Source organism: Vicugna pacos, chromosome 32 (genome assembly GCF_048564905.1).
Source record: "Vicugna pacos chromosome 32, VicPac4, whole genome shotgun sequence".
Classification (NCBI taxonomy): domain Eukaryota; kingdom Metazoa; phylum Chordata; class Mammalia; order Artiodactyla; family Camelidae; genus Vicugna; species Vicugna pacos.
In genome coordinates, this window is record NC_133018.1 from 1,748,112 (window position 1) to 1,764,015 (window position 15,904).

Sequence of the window (15,904 nt, forward strand, 5' to 3'; positions counted from 1 at the left end):
CACTAGTGTAGAGACTTTGGAGCAGTTGGAACCCTTGTACATTGCTTGTGGGAAAGCAAAACAGTTCAGCCACTGAGGCAAACACTCCGGGGCTCCTCAGAGAGTCAGACACAAGGTTACCATATGACCCCACAATTCCACTCCTGGGTGTACACCCAACAGAACTGAAAGCAAGGGCCCCAACAGACGATTGTACACCAGTGCTCACATCAGCATCACTCAACAGATGAACGGGTAACACAAGGTGGGGCACACACAATGGAAGATTATTCAACCATGAAAAGGAATGAAACCCTGACACATTCTATGACACAAATGAACCTCGAAAACATGCTTGAAATAGGCCAGACACAAAAGGACAAATACTGTATGAGTCCACTTATACAAGGCACCTAAAATAGGCAAATTCACACAGATAGAAAGGTTACCAGGGTTCAGGAGAGGGGGAAGCAGACAGTGACTGTTCAGAGGGCCCAGAGTTGTTGTCTGGGATGATGAAAAAGTTCTGGAATGTGTTTATTTCTTGCCCAGTTATTCTCCCTCCATGTAGATCAGGTCAGTGAGATCTTTTGAGTAAGATCCTTCTGGTTTAAAGATGGAGAATGGGTTGGTAAGGGGAAAAGTTAAAGAAAAACGGGTTTTGTAGTAATGCAAGTGAAAAATGATAATTTGCTTAAAATACTGACTGAAGAGATCGTTTTGAGAGATATCAGGGGATTAAAATTGACTGGATTTGCTGGTTATTGAATTTGAAAAAGGGTTATAGGGTAAAGGGAACCCACAAGAATTCCCAGGTTTCTGGCTTGGTCAACCAGGCGATGACTGTTCCCCTCGCTGGTGTGTTTACTCAGGAGCTTAGAAGCTCTCATTCATCACTTTTCCAGGAGTTATTAGCAGGTAATGAGGAAACAGGTGATGAGTTAAAACATCATTTGAAGACTACTACTCAGCAATGGAACAGAAGAATCTGATGCACGCAGCCTGGACAGATCTGAAAAATACGGTGCTGGGAGGAAGGCAGCAGACGAGAAACAACAGTGTGTACTGAAAGACTCCACTTACATGAGATGCTGGAAGAAGACAGATCTGATCCCCAGTGACGGACATCCGGTCACTGTTTACCTGGGTCTGTGAATGAGGAGGCTGAGGGAGACAGGGACACAGGGAGACTCCTGGGATGATGGGAATGTTGTATAGCTTGATGGTGATGGTGGTTACCTCGACCAGTCCACTTAGAATGAGTGCATTTTATTATATCCAAATTGCACTTCAATACATTTGATTTTAAAAATTCAAAAAAAATCAACTTCAGATAAATTCATCCTCTTCCTTTGAAGCAGGGATTATCCTAGAGAAGTTTGTGGGCTTGGACCAATAATGAATCTTTTCGGTCATGTAGATTTCTACTTTATGAACCTACCACTTACAATGATGAGCTCAGGGTTTTAAAAAATGCATGTACACAGTTCTAAATCTGAGCTTTTCCTTAAAAACCATTCACTAAAATAAGTGCAATTTTATTATTCGAAGTTATCAGAATTTCATTTTTTGCATAACCATTTAAATCACACTGGTGGCGGTGTGTTAGAATTACTGCATCGCAGACGGCCACATAAGGGGCCCACGTGACATCTTGCTTTGGGAGTCACACAGCCTCTGCTGGTATAGACATCCTTATGTCTAAGCCTCATGTTCAAATGAAGGGGATTCTGTTGTGATTGGATGTGTTAGGACAGTGTGGGTGGGAGTGGTAAGAGGCTGGCCAGGGCCACACTGCCTATTGGTGGCAGTGCCAGGACAACCACTGCCCCCAGGGCCATCCCCAGGGGGTCACTCCCGGGAAGACGCACCTTCTCTGCACAGTCTTGACGCCTAGGATCGCACCACCTGGCAGTTTGGTTTCTGTCATAATATTTCCAGTTAATTTATTTGCCAGCTTGAACTGCACCTTTTTTAGTGTGCTCAATTGCAGATCCGACGTTTCTGCTGCTGCTGGGAAATGGGTGCCTATGGTGAAAATTTCAAGCTTCCCCTCCCACTCCACCCATCTTCTGTTGCAGGGCTAACTGTGGGTCTTTACAGAAAGATTGCATGCACTGGTTGATATGCATACGTGGAGACAGATTCTTTAAAGATGGTAGCAACCTACATGCACCACCCGGTGCCTTCAATACCTCTCCATTCTTCTGACAAACTCCTGTTATTTTAGAAAATACAGAATAAGTATACTACATATCAGTTTTTACCTCAGTTATAGAAAGGGTCTTCAAAAACCCCTCTGCAAAGGAGTCATTGACATACAATAGTCTGCACTTGTTCTAAGTGAGTCCCATGAGTTCTGACAAAGGTGTATGCTTGTGTCAGGGACCACTGTCCCCATCGGGACAAAGGGCATTTCTGTCCTAGGAAGAATTTCCTTGTGACTCTTCTGGTCAAGCCCCTTGCCCTTCCACAAGCCTCCAAGTGACCACTGACCCATTTTCTGTGACTCTAGATTTGTCCTTTCTAGAGTTTCATAAAACTAAAATCACACAGTGTGCACCTCCTGTTTGCCTGACGTCATTCAGCACAGTGTCAGTGAGGCTTGTCCATCGTCAGGGTTTGCCTTTTCACAGCCGCTGTCGTCCCGCTGCACGACTACTCACCGCATGTTGACGGACACTTAAGTCGCTTTTAGCTCTTGGCTGTTATTAAATAAAGCTTCTGTGAACATTGCTGTGCAAGTCTCAGCATAGATACACATTTTCTATTGTATATTATCTGGGAGTGAAAATGCTGTAAACAGTACGTGAACATGGAAGAGTAAAGGAAACTCTCCAACTTTTCCGACCTGGTACAATTTTACATCCCAACAGGACTGCAGGAGGGCTCTATGCTCTGTCCCCTTGGCAACACTGGGTGTCGTCTGCCTCTTAAATTTTGGTCATTCTGATGCGTGTCTCATGGTACCTCGTTGTGACTTGAATTTTCATCACCCTTATAACTAGAGATAACGAACATTTCACGTGCTCATTGACCATTCATGTGTCTTCTGTGAAATGCCTGCTCAAATCTTTTCCCTAATCCTTTTTTTAAGATTTATTTTTTATTGAGGTAACATTGTTTTATACCATTTATATACAGTTCATTTGCACAAGTGTGTATTTCTACTTCTGTGTGACCTACAGCATGCTCACCACCAAAAATCTAGTTTCCATCCATCACCGTACAGCTGACCCCTTCACCCATGTTGCCTGCCCCACTTCCCCTCTGGTAATCACGACTCTGCTCAAACTTCTGGTTTTGTCCATTCAATTTTGTTTGCTTGTTTCTTAATATTCCACCTATGAGTGAAATCACTGACTGAATCATTGCCCAAATTGGTAATTTGCATCTTCTCTTTTTCTTAATCCATCCACCTTCCCAAACTGAAATTCTGTCCCATCAAACTGTTTTCTTTCGTGGCTGCACCGTTTAACATCCCCACCAGCGGTGCACGACGGCTCCAATTTCTCCACAGTCTGGCCAACACTTGTCATTTTCTCTTTTGATAGCAGCCATTCTTAGGGGTGTAAGCTGATATCTCAGTGTGGTTTCGATCTGCATTTCCTGATGGCTAACGATGTTGAGCATCTTTTCAAGTGTTTTTTGGCCATTTGTACATCTTCTTCAGAGAAACGTCTATTCAAGTCCTTTGTCCATTTTTGAATTGGATTGTTTTCCGTTGTTGGGTAACTTTTCTTTTTAAACACATTTTATCTTGATTTGTTTTGCTGAGACATGATTTATTTTAAGCATTAGAAGCTGAAAGAGGAAGGAGGCTGTAACTCAAGTGGTAGAGCACATGCTGAGCATGCACAAGGTCCTGGGTTCAATCCCCAGTGCCTCCTCTAGAAATAAATAAATAAGTAAACCTAATTCTCATCCCCAAATAAATAAACAAAATTTAAAAAAAGAAGCTGAAAGAGAAAAGTTAAATCTTTACATCTTTTTCAACTTACCTCATTTTCAAAGCCACCTTCTGCCAGTCAGCACGATGACTTTTAACAAGAACTGACTTTCCATTATAGTTGTCACATGCACAGAGATGTGAGGATTGCATTTCTTGCCATCATTCATGTAATGATGCACGCGTGGTGATGTGCCAGAAAACACCTGCTCATGACAAGGATCTGTTCCTTCCTCTGACGGTACACGAATGGTCATCAGATGGAGGTACCCTCTTCCTTTCTGTTTCAAAACAGTGACAGGAAATGATAAAAGGGGAAAGGTCTCAGAGTTTGCAAGCTGATGACGGTGCCCGTGACCAGCACGGGAAGGAAGTGACAGTGGGGACACCTGTGCAGAGGCTGGAGCCAGGCTGGCCTCTCTGGGATGACAGGCGAGTGGCACGCGCACCCGGTCCGGGCCAGTAACTGCCAGCAGGCCAGGCCCCTTCCTCCCAGAAGCCTCCTTTATTTAGTTTTTAATCTGGGAAGCTTCATTTTGGATACAAAAATACTTATGGATGGCATGATATGATCTCCGTGGTTTGCTTCTATCTAATGTGGGGGTGGGGGTGGGGTGGGTAACGCGATGGGTGTGAACTGGGCCCTGCTGGGGCTGGGGCATGGCAGGGGGTTGCTATTTTATTCTTGCATGTATTCATTTTTTTCTATAATAGAGTTTTTTTGTTTAAAGAAACATCCTCTTATTTTTTTTCTTCCTTGGTATTCTTTAAACAAAAACAAACCGGTGATCATCTCAACAGGAAGAATGCAACCCTACTCCAGTTGAACTAAGTCAGAAAAGGTCTTACAAATGAACTGCATATATTGCTCATTCGACATGCGTTTACTGGGAAACTCTTCTGCCACCAAGGAGCAGTGGGAGCAGATGTCCTATGAGGGAGAGTTGCCCACCAGCGTGGGCAGAGCACAGAGCAGGGCCAAGTGAGGGTGGGCTCGGGGTTGGGCTCTGTGAGGCCACAGTGTGGCCAGGCTGGGCAGGCGGGGGGCCTTGCAGGCCCTGGACAGCCTGAAGTGTGCATCCAGAGATGGCCTCACCCAGGCCATCCCCACCACAGCCTGCTGTTTTACCAAAGGATAAAGAGGGACCCCACCCAACCCAAGGACAGGAAGAGCCCGGCCCAAACGCTGTCCACAGCCTGGTGGCCAGCAGGTGCCAGGTAAGCAGCCCAAGGGAGACGGCTGCACAGGGTCCATGGCAGCAGGGGGCAGGGTCCAGAGCGCAAGCAGGGGCGAGGCCCGTGACAGCAACATAGAGTCCCCAGATGCTCACCGGCACCACCCAGTGAAGTCAGACCTGGGGGCCTCCTGGCCTGACACCCACCGTCCCATCACCCGAAGCTGTGGCAGAAGCAGAGACCGGGGCTCCATCCTCGCTGTGAGCCCCTGGGAGGTCACCTGATCCTGCGGGAACACTGCAGGGAAGGCTGTGTAGTGTCCCCCATCTGAAGGGGGCCAAGAGCTTCAGGGGAGAACCAGCAGGGCCTCGTGACGCCTGACCTGGGCACCAGGGGCAACAAGGAAGAAGAGGGGTTCTCAGACTGCTGTCTGAAGTTGGAGGCACCCATGGGCTCAAGTGTTAACAGTTAATATCCACATCATAGAAAGAACTGAAACAACTCAATAAAGAAGGAGTTGACTACAGCTAATAAACATTTAAAAGATGCTTGAATTTCCAAGTAATTAATGGAATAGCTAAGATAAGCTTTTTAACCCAACAGATTAGGAAAAAATGAAGGGTGAGCTCTAGTGCGGTGAAAGTGTGGGGGAACAGGCCTTCCAGGGCAGTTGGAGTGCGTGTTAACCTCTGTAACGTGCAGACTCTGACCCAGCGATTGCCCTGGGAGGCCCCCGGTCCCTCTCAAGGCACACTGATGGATCCGTGCACTCCAGGACATTCACTGCAGCATGGTTTCTGGGAGGGGGAAATCCACAGACAAGCTAAATGTCCTTCAGAGAGGAACAGTCAAATACGTCAGATGAAGTGGATAAGGCAGCACCCAGGGAATAAGGTATTGAACAGGCAGAGGACTGAGTCGAAGGAGTACGTACCCAGGGGCGTCCGGAGCGTGGGAATTCAGGAGGGACACTTCCATGTACCTTTGTGTTATGTTAAAATACCAAAAAACCACCCCCAAAACCAGAAAACAAATTTCAAAGCAACCAAATTGTTGAGTTGATGTAAAATATAAAACCACATCTGTCTCAGACACACCTTTGCTCCCACCTCGGCCCCCAGCAAAGAGCACGGGCCCACGCCGGCAGGTCAGCCCCTCCACATCGTGGCCAGAATGGCAGCCTGAGAAGGGAAGCTGATCTGCAATGACTTCCTGCTTCAAGGCTCTGCAGCTGTCCTTGGACCCCAGGACCACAGCCTCCCAAAGCACCGGCCCACCCCCAGGCTCCCACCCCTCGCCCTGTGTTCCACTGCCCTCACCTGCCTCAGGTCCCAGGTGCCACATAGGTGAGTCCTGACTCCTGGGACGCCCTCCTCCCTCCCTCCACCCCCGACCCCGGGTGCCTAGGTCATTCCTGCTCACCCTGCAGCCCCCAGCTCGGTCCTCTGTTCTTCTGCCATTTTGGCCGCCCACTAAGGGTGTCCACTGCTTAAGGTTTTCATAATACCCCACTGCTGCGCTTCAAAGGCTTCCTCTCTGTTTGAAATTCAGTATTTGCAGTTTGTTAGTTACTTATGTTAGTGTCTGTGCCCCCAGCCCTGAGTGTCATGAAAGCAGGGGGTCATCACTGCACCCAAACACCCCACCCAGGGTCTGCAGCCAGGGTCTGCAGCAGAGCCAGGGTGCAGTGAGTGCTATGTGGATTAAACATTCAAATAAGTGCTTAGGCATCATATCTATTTTTATGTATAATTTTTTCCTTTTTTTTTGGTGAGGGGAGGAGGTAATTAGGTTTACTTATTTATTTTTGGAGGAGGTACTGGGGATTGAACCCAGGACCCTGTGCACGCTAGGCATGCACTCTACCACTTGAGCTATCTCCCCCGCCTCCACTCCTATCACCACATCTATTTTTAAACTTTTTTATTTTGGAATTTTTAAGCACACACAAAGCAGAAAGGAGTATAATGAAACCCCAAGCAGCGGTCATCCGTGTTCAGAAACCATCAACGTGTTGCCGTTTATCTACACCCTCTTCTTCTTTCCCTTGTTCTGCTCACAAAAACCTCAGTACGTGCACCGACACACTTCCACACACAGAAATGCGCGTGTAGGAGTGTCTGTGTATCCACTCAGAGGTCACGGGGGACCCGGAACACGTGGTGGGCCATGGTCACAGCGCACCGGAAGCCCCATGCAGGGCTAGTGGCTTCCCACATGCTCCGGGAGCCGCCTGGTCTCTCAGGTGGTAAAGTTATTTGGCGGGGAGCCGCTGTCACACCCTTCCCGCCCCGAACAAACACAAAGACGCACAGCCCAGCGAGTCACCTACTTGGCTGAACTGTGCACCTGCTCACCCTCTGGGAAGCTTCCTTCGTGAGTATTTTTCTCCCCTGCGCAAAGTCAACGGAGGATGACGAAAACAGGAAAGCCCAATCAGGCAGAGACTGAGGAGCCAAGGCCACCTGATCGCCAGCAGGGCCCAAACTCAAGGCTTGGATCCCAGAGAAAACAAACGCTGCTGGGCGTCCTGCGTACCCTCAGAAAGACAGAAGGGAGAGCAGATCACGCTGGAGACAGGACCTGCTGGCCTTGCTGCTCACGCAGAGAGGGGACAAGTATCCTTTGTCCTCAGAAGTCAGAAATCATCTCACAGCTGTAAGCTCTGGCGGCTGCTGCTCTGGAGGGAGCTCGGGCTGGTGGTGTACGTCCCCACTACTGACTTGGGCAAAAATCTCATGTTCCCAAGGTGTGCTGCCTGAAGGAAAAATAGGTGTAAGTAAAAAGACTTTTTAATAGCCAATATTTAAAAGCATGTGAAAGGGTTTTTAAAAGCCCAACAATAAATTCAGATATGTATTAGTGCCAATGCCTTATTAACCAGATCACACCCCTGCTTCCAACCGACCCTCCTGGCCATATTCTCAGAGCAGAGACACTGCGGAGAAGCTGGAGCTGATGGGGTCTGTGCATCTGTGGCCCACATTAGACCAGCTCCCTCCTCCAAGTGGGGCCCAGACCCTTCCATTTCCCAGGAGTTGCATCTCTGCCTCTGTTCCCCCCAGGAGTCTTGTGGCACCATGACTGATAGGCACCTGGTGGGAGAGGTACCAGAAGGTGGGGAACCTCAGCCCTCCCGGATTAAGCCAGTGTCTGAGAATCTCAGCAGTCTTTGTGTCACTGTATCTCTTATTTCAGAAAAAAAACAAAACCAAAACTAAATTTAAAAAAGTTATCTTCTCCACAGATGACAAATCACTCTTCAAAAGCGGCAAGTTTTCACTCCAGTACCATCTCCCCAACAGAGCCCACCACCGCCACCCCAGGGTGCCTCTTGGGTCCCTCGGCTTAGACACACCCAACGTGTGCAATTGTGCCCTCAACCTCCATCAAATGTCCATTTCAGCAAAATTGAGAAAACCTGCCCCTGATTTAGCCTGAACAACAAGGGTAAGAGAGCATCCAAAGACAGAGCTCAGTGGTGGGGCAGGCACTTAGCATGCTCAAGGTCCTGGGTTCAGTCCCCGGTATCTCCACTAACAAGAAAAAGAAAAGAGGGGTGTCAGCTTTTAAGAGTTAGTGATTCTGCCTGTTGAGTTACTAAGGGGCCATGAGGCCAGGGGTCAAGAGCTCAGGTTCTGGGTCCAAGATCCTGAGTCAAAAGCTGGTTCTGCCTCACTGACCAAAGGACCTCAGGTCAGTTACTCCATCTCACTCCAGCCTGTCAGTAAACACAGCGATGATGACCACACCCAGCTCACAAGGGTGTTGTGAAGACTGAGAAAACACATGTGAAGTCCCACGCTTACGAAGCACTCAATAAATATTAGCAACTATTTTTATTAGCCTTTGATGGTTTAAATTTTGGTTTGAAAATGTGAATCAAAACTTCACATTTATTTCTACATTAACTTAGGATACATCATTATCATTACTTCATTAAAAACGTTACTTTGTTATTTACATTGATCGGCCACAGCTCAGACAGTCAGGAAGAGAAAAAGCTCTTCAAATAACTGTGTAGCCCGGACAAGGCCCTAATCTCATCCTGCCTTGATCTTCCTACTCTGAACAGAATTAGAATCAGGCTACTCTGAAGAATGGTGATAATGGTGAAGTCCTGCCCCCTCTTCCTCACCCAGCAAATACATGACCTACCGCGCTGAGAGAAGGCAGGTCCTGGTCAGAGTGCCACAGGCCCAGCGTCCTCCCAGTAGGCCCCTAGCATCTTGGATCTGTGCAGCTACACTCAGGCAGCTCCTCTATGCACAGAAACGGAGACATACAGGTGATCACCAGAAGTTCTGACACCACGGGAGAGCTTAGAGACCCAGTCCCAAACCTTTATTTGACACCTGGCCTTTCCATGGCCACTGGGACACACGCCAGCGCTCAGATCCCTTGCCAGCCAGCACACTGTCACTGGGCGGCCTGGGTCTAGCCCTGCAACTGGAGGACTCTCACCTACTCAGTGCTCATCTGCCTCTATTCTGGGAGCTTAATGCGGATGATGGCCAACTGCACCTCTACTTGGGTTCTCTATTTTTAGCTTAACCTGTATTTCCTGAGTATTTTACACTGCAGCATCCAGCTGTTTCCTGGGTGCCTGGAAAACTGGAAAGTGCCCAGTCAATATTTGTTGAATGAATCACCCTCAACATGAGGCAGTGGGCACTTCCATTCCCATTTGCTTGTGAGGAGGCAAGCTGACTACGGTTATGTGACCTGCCATTCTGCTTAGCTAGTAAACTGTCATTGGGTATCTCCACTGGGCTGTCCCCAGGGTCCCGTGCACCCTCCCCCATCCTCCACTTCCCACCACTGCCCCCACACCAGTTTCCTTCCTGCACTCCCCATGCCAGCCCTGCTCCCGCCACACCTGCCCAGGCTCAAGCATTTCCTGTAAACTTCTCCCCTTTTACAACTGTTCTGCAAGATGCACCCAGCACAAGCTGTCTCAAGCCACATCCGAACAAGCTTTTGTCTTCCGCATAAGGCTCCCCACCCCCTGGAGAATGAAACTCAAGTTCTACCTCCCATTTCAGATGCCAGCAATTAGTCCTACCAGTGCATCTAGCCTTACACTTTCACATCTGCCTCTGGTGCTCGGAGCGCATCACAAATGGCCGTCCTTCCTGCTCATGAACCTTCTGTGCCTCAGGTGCCCACACTGCCTGGGGATTCTGGTTTCCCTGAAGCTCAGGCCTACCTCCTCCAGGAAGCCCTCCTTGTTCCCACTTGAGGCTCAGGTAGGAACACCTGTAACGCTCTACATCACATGGATAAAAATATAATCATCCCCTCTATTCAACTACAAACACCTTGAAGGCAGAGACTAGGTCTTTCTCATTCAATTGCTGAGTGCCTGGCACAAGGTCGGCACTTGGTAGACACTCAGATGTCTTAATGACTCAGGCCGCCTGGTCTTCCAGACCCAGGGGTCATCCTTGACTCAGCTGTGCTAGGGAGCCAGTGAAGCCTGTCACTTACTATCTCCAAAATCTCTCTGAAATCCTGCTTCCATCTGCATCCCCACTGCACACCCAGGCTCAGACCCTCCTTACTCCCGGGACTATGAGATTAGCTTCCTTCCTCCAACATCCCCTTCGTACAATTACACTTCCTGTCTGTTTCCTGCCAGAGTTGCTCTCCTGAAGCACACATCTGACGTCAGCTCCTGGCCTAAAGACCCCTTGCAGCCTGCCCCGCCCGCAGGACCTTCCCTGGCCCTCCGCAGCCTCTCCCCATCTCTGGGTCCACCAACCTATAGCCTCCCACACACCCAACACGGTCCGGTGGCCACGCCCAAAAGTCTGCAAGCACACCGGTGCCCTTGCAGGGCGCACTTCAGGCCCACTCCCTCACGGCTCAGTTCGGAGGTTATCCCCCGGGAGGAACCTGCGATGACTCCCCCTCCTCCACGCAGGACTCGGGCCTAGACGCCGCTCTGTGCTCTACTGCGCTTCCAACCCCACTCAGGGCAAAGTCCCCCAGGTTTCCTCCCATCAGTAACCTGCAGCGGGACCAACGGGGAGGAAGAGCTCAGGGTCCGTCGAAACCCCGCGCTGAGGGCGACGGAGGGCAGGCTGGGGGCTTGGGGGCGGTCCTGCGTGCCGTCCAGGTGCGAATCCCCCTCCGTAGGGCCGCATGTTGGATTCGCAGCTCGCCTGAGCCGCCCTCGTCGCCCGCGCGCATGCGCCGCCCCGCCCGCCCGCGCAGACCCCGCCCCGGCACGCGCCCGGCGGCGGTGGCGTCGAGGCCGCTAAGGCGCGGTCCCTCAGCGCCGGCATCGCGGCTCCAGGCCTCCCCGCCTGCCCCGCGGGGCGGCCCGGTGCTCCTGGCGGTGTGGACGTGTGGGCTGAGCGCGGCTGACGAGGTTCTTCAAGGGCGCATCGTGAGGTGGGTACTGGGCTGAGAGCGGCGGGCGGCCGAGCGCGAGCGCTTCGGCGTCATTATCACCGGTTTTTATTGCGGCCGAGCGTGTCGCCGGGTGTTTAATGGCCTTTTCCTGTTGCCCTGGGATTTACGAGGAGCAGGGAGGCGGGCGTCCACACGGGAAGGGCCGGAGCGCGAGCGGCCGAGGGAGGCCGGGAGACGGCGGGGATGGCGGGAGACCCTCGGGGAGCCGGAAGCCGGCGAAGCCTCCAGAATCCCCGGACAGCGCGGGCGGCCGCGCGCCCGACGGAACCAGAACTCCCCGGCCCCGAGGTGAGGCCGCGGGCGGGCAGCCCCGCACCAGGGAGGCGTGCTGACGGCCGGCGTGGGGGGACACGAAGGACGCGCCGCCGCCCCCTGTCACGCACGTGCCCCCCGAGCCGTGTGCCTGGCCAGGGTTAGACGGGCTGGCGGCAGTGAGGGCACAGAGCGGCCCGAGTTGGTGCGCGTGGCTGGCCCCTGACCCCCTGCTGTCCCGGTCACAGCGGGTCCGCTGCTGGGGGGCGTGGCCAGTGCACACCCCCAGTACTGCCCAGTGAAGTAGAAGAATTTTTCACTCACGACAGGTGAGGAGACAGGGAGGGAGCTCTGCCGGGAGTTTAAGCCTGGGGGGCAGGCATGTGCGTGAAATGTAAGCGGGATCATTGCAGTGAGGCGGCCGGTACACAAAGTTGCCCCAAACTGCAAGCAGGTAGGTAGGTGCCTGGCTGGTTGCTCCCACCGTGCTGTCTTGTTGATTGGAAACCACTGTAACCTTCTCAGAACATCTGGTGTCTGAAACTTTCTGCATCCTAATCGTTAGTTTCTGCAAAACAAAGCACACTTTGGTTGAACCCCATCCTTTCCCTGCAGAGCTAACACTCTGTGCCTGTTCCACCTGTATTAGGTAGTTTTATCACCCTTTTTTGCATTCTTTGGGTTTAATTTCCCAAAGGCCATCCGTGGCAGGCAGAACTCTAAAGGTGGTCGTCAAAGATTCCCCTCCTCAGGTCATTCAATCAAATGCTGTTCTCGGCATGGCTGCAAAGACCTTTGCAGGTGGAATGAAGGTTATAACCATGTGATCTTAAATGAGAGAGCTCAACCTGGGTTACCTGGGTAGGCACAGTGGGATCATGTGTGTCCTTAGAAGCCCAGCAGAAGGTAGTTGTCAGAGACTTGATGGGTGGGAGGAAGCAGACAGGGTCAGAGAACCAAAATGTGAGAAGGACTTGGCCTGCTATTCCAGGCTTTGAGGGGACCACAGGTCAGGGAATGCAGGCAGCCTCTAGCAACCAAGAAGGACCTCTGGGTCGACAGCCAGGAAAGAAACTGGGATCCTCCTCCTGCCACCATGTTGGAACTGAATTTTGCTAACAACCTGAGTGAGTGTGGAAATGGATTTATCCCTAGGGCTTCTAGAAGAGAATGTGGCCCTGGCCACACCTTGATTTTGGCCCCATGAACCTGAAGCTGAGAACATGCTCTGCCTCTTGAGTGTCCACACTGTTCCCAGGTGTCTGGTGTCTTCATCTGGGCCTCCATTTATTATGAGGGGAAGGTTGTACTTGGTCACACTGATGCAAGCACTTGGCACCACTGGTTTTATTTATTACTTTTCTATTAATTTCACTCATATCCCCTGCAGTTATAGTAAGAGTCTGTTTCATATACTGGAGGTTTGTGGGTACTCATTTTCATTCTTTTATTCAGTAAACATTTACTAGGGTTACATGTCTGGCCCTTTGCTGTACCCTGAGGTTATAGAAATGAAGTCATGTTCTTGTGGACCAATTGAGGGGTAGAATAGTGTTTAAAAAACAAAACTGAATAAATTTTTAAAATCTTTTTGGCTTTATTCAACATTTTATGAACTGGGCAGCATCTCATCTGGCAAATAGATAGGAGCTCCAAAGAGCTGTGCAGAATGAAAGTTTTATAGGCAGAAGGAGGTAGGACAAGTAAGTTAATCTAGCAATGCGCTGATATTTTAGGCAAGGTCACCTTCCTTTAGGGGAGGGCAGGGGCTTATAGAGTGAATTACTTTGCTAGTGATAACCAGTTAATTCCAGATTGACTGGTTTAAGATTCCATTTCTGACAGAGGTTGACACTGTAGTTAAGTCTGGGTTTGGTGATGTGGGACTTGGCACAGGTGACTCCATTTTGGGCCTGTTGTTTGTTTGTTTCTTTTCTTTTCTTTTTTCGAACAATAGCGACTGGCCAAGAACCCCAACTCTATTAACTACCTGATTAGATCCTGACTCTGCTGCTCCCTAGCTCTGTGACATATCACGGTACTTTCTCAACTGGGTGTGCTGATGGCTAAGCCCAAGGGTTAGATCTGTGATATTGTGGTTTATGATGAAGGATATGTATTTGATCTTCATCCCTATAACTGGCACAGAGCTTCTAAAACCCTTGGAATTTCCTAAGTGATGACAGCAGTAAATGTGTCTTTTGATGTTAATGAGGTCATTTTTGGAAAGCACCTAAGGATGAGGGCTAGTTTCCAGGGGAGCCAACCAAGAGTCCAGAGGGTTGGAACTTTCAGGCCACCCCTTCACCTCCAACCTTGGGGGAGGGGAGAGGGGCTGGAGGTTGAATCAGTCATCAGTGACGAATGATTTACTCTGTAACGAAGCCTCCATAAAAACCCCAAAAGACAGGGTTCAGAAAACTTCTGGGTTGGTGAACACTTGGAGATTCGAGGAGAGTGGTGCACCTGGAGAGGGCATGGAAGCTTCACATCCCTTCCCCGCACCTTGCCCTAATCATCTCTCCTGTCTGGCTGTTTCTGATATATATCCTTTAATAATAAGCAGATAATCTATTAAGCAAAATGTTTCTCTGAGTTCTGTGAGCTGCTCTAGCAAATTTTTTTTCAAGATTTTTATTAGTAAAGTAAAAAGGTAGTGAAAGATAGTACACTCCCAAGAATTGGGAGCAGGCCAATCCAAGAGGAAAAATAGCCTGCTCTAGCAAATTAATCAGACCCAAGGAAGGGGGTCGTGGGAACCTCTGATTTATAGCCAGTAGGTCAGAGGCACAGGTAACAGTCTGGACTTGAAATTGGCATCTGCACTGGAGCAATGTTATGGGACTGAGCCCTCAACCTTGGAATGTGAGGTTATCTCCAGGTAGATAGTGTCAGAAGTGAGTTAAATTGTAGGACACCCACCTGATGTTGGAGAATTGCTTGATGTGGATGCACATCAGAACCGGGAGCAACATTGGAGAGTTGTACGTATACGTGCATCACTCTGAACACTGCCTGGCACACGGCAGGTGCCAAGTGAGTATACTTGCTGCTGCTGTTGTCATTACATCGTGGTCTGGTCAGCTCAGATGGACTTTGGCACTATGCTGATGATGCCTTGGACATACCTCTCAGCCATTTGACAGGTAAGTAAAGAAGCTAAAGTTGAGAGATGCTGATCGACACCTGGCCAAGAATCACAGAAGAGCCAGAGCTGGTTCTCACCACTCCTGAAGCCAGGGGCGAGAGCAGAACTAATGTGTTTGCCTTGTGGACTGGGGCCTGGCAAGGAGCTGGAGGTGGGATCATACCTGGTGTTGCATGTGGGGGTCCCTGGGCCTCCCAGAGCTCAATTCAGGAGGCCTGTAGAGCCAGAAGCAAGCTTGACCTGAGTGGTGGCCAGGTCGTATCACTGCACCTTCTTGACTGTTAGAGGAAAGCAGGGATGCTCCCTGTCTTCCTACATCCAGAGTTTTCCAGCCAGCAGGCCTAGTTCACGTGTGGTTTCTTCTCAGAGGCCTCTGCTGCAGTGGCCCTTGCTGATTCCTCACAACACTGTGAGCAATGCCCAAACTCTAACTCCCCAGTAGGTTCCCAGCTCGTCAGAGCTCAGCGTCACGATGGCTAGAGGTATCAGGGCTCTGGTCCCAACCTCATCCCATTGATCCCTCCCTCCCAATTCCTGTCCCGTGGAGAAGGGGAGCTTTGTTCACTGTTCTGATGGAGGTACTTCCCACGCTGGCACAAGATGTTTGGGAAGGGAGAAACACCTCCGCTGTGGAAAGGACAGCAAGTCTCTGGCTTTGGACAGGCGGGCTTTGGATTAAGTAGTCTAGATAACCTTCACCCTGAAAACAGCTCTGCAGAGCAGGGGGGCCAGTGAGAGCCACAATCCTCTGCTGTCCAGGGACATGGATGTCATCACTCTTCCCTCTCCCAGAAGCGCCATCTCCACTTGGCTCCCCAGCACATCCTGTCAGGCTGCTCCCTGCCCAGACCTCTGAAACAGTTGGCTGGTAAGTCCATGGTGTAAACTAAGCCAACTGACCACAGACAGCTTCCAAGCAAAGTTTGTTTTTATTTTATACTTGTGTTTTTAAGCCCCAAAGACTCCTGGTTCTGGGAGGG

At 50.1% G+C, this 15,904-nt stretch overlaps 2 long non-coding RNA genes across 3 annotated transcripts in view; one reads left to right on the top strand and one right to left on the bottom strand.

Annotated features, from left to right (window-relative positions):
• Positions 1–7,559: 7,559 nt before the first annotated feature.
• LOC116276694 (uncharacterized) lies at positions 7,560–11,231 on the bottom strand. Its single transcript, XR_012066179.1, has 3 exons — positions 11,118–11,231; positions 9,263–9,366; positions 7,560–7,862 (listed from the first exon to the last, which is right to left on the bottom strand). It is a non-coding gene; the product is annotated as an uncharacterized lncRNA (long non-coding RNA).
• A 155-nt stretch (positions 11,232–11,386) lies between these two features.
• The window catches only part of LOC140691011 (uncharacterized), a 33,018-nt gene continuing 28,500 nt past the window's right edge, over positions 11,387–15,904 (top strand). For both annotated transcript variants that reach the window (XR_012066460.1, XR_012066459.1), the window contains exon 1: positions 11,387–11,503. This is a non-coding gene — a long non-coding RNA (uncharacterized lncRNA). The remainder of the gene's footprint in view (positions 11,504–15,904) is intronic.